This window comes from Neopelma chrysocephalum, unplaced genomic scaffold (assembly GCF_003984885.1).
Source record: "Neopelma chrysocephalum unplaced genomic scaffold, ASM398488v2 Primary Assembly neopelma1_94076, whole genome shotgun sequence".
NCBI classification, from domain to species: domain Eukaryota; kingdom Metazoa; phylum Chordata; class Aves; order Passeriformes; family Pipridae; genus Neopelma; species Neopelma chrysocephalum.
This window is the reverse complement of record NW_020922784.1, coordinates 1-288: the sequence shown is the minus strand read 5'-3', so window position 1 is coordinate 288 and position 288 is coordinate 1. Positions and strand designations below refer to the sequence as shown.

The 288-nt window shown below is 63.5% G+C and overlaps 1 protein-coding gene across 1 annotated transcript in view; it reads right to left on the bottom strand.

The window, feature by feature from the left end:
* CCDC130 (coiled-coil domain containing 130) overlaps positions 1 to 183 on the bottom strand; it is a gene marked incomplete at its 3' end in the record, with an annotated part of 2610 nt that extends 2427 nt beyond the window's left edge. Inside the window, exon 1 of the mRNA XM_027707627.1 lies at positions 143 to 183. The remainder of the gene's footprint in view (positions 1 to 142) is intronic.
* Between the last annotated feature and the right edge of the window lie 105 nt (positions 184 to 288).

Sequence of the window (288 nt, the reverse complement as noted above, 5' to 3'; positions counted from 1 at the left end):
CCAGGAGCTCCTTCTGCTCCTGGAATGGGAACTGGGAGCACTGGGAGGAACTGGGAGTGACTGGAGCTGACCAGTGGGGCTGGGACTGGGCTCAAATGGGGTTACTGGGCCATACTGGTGTTACTGGTGTTGCTGGACTCACAGGGGGGCGGGGCCTGGGCGCTGTCCCGGGGGTCCCAGCGCTCCTCCTGGGACTGACTCACTGGGGGCACTGGGAGGAACTGGGAGCACTGGGAAGAACTGGGAGCACTGTGACTGGGCCATACTGGGGTTACTGGGCCATACTGG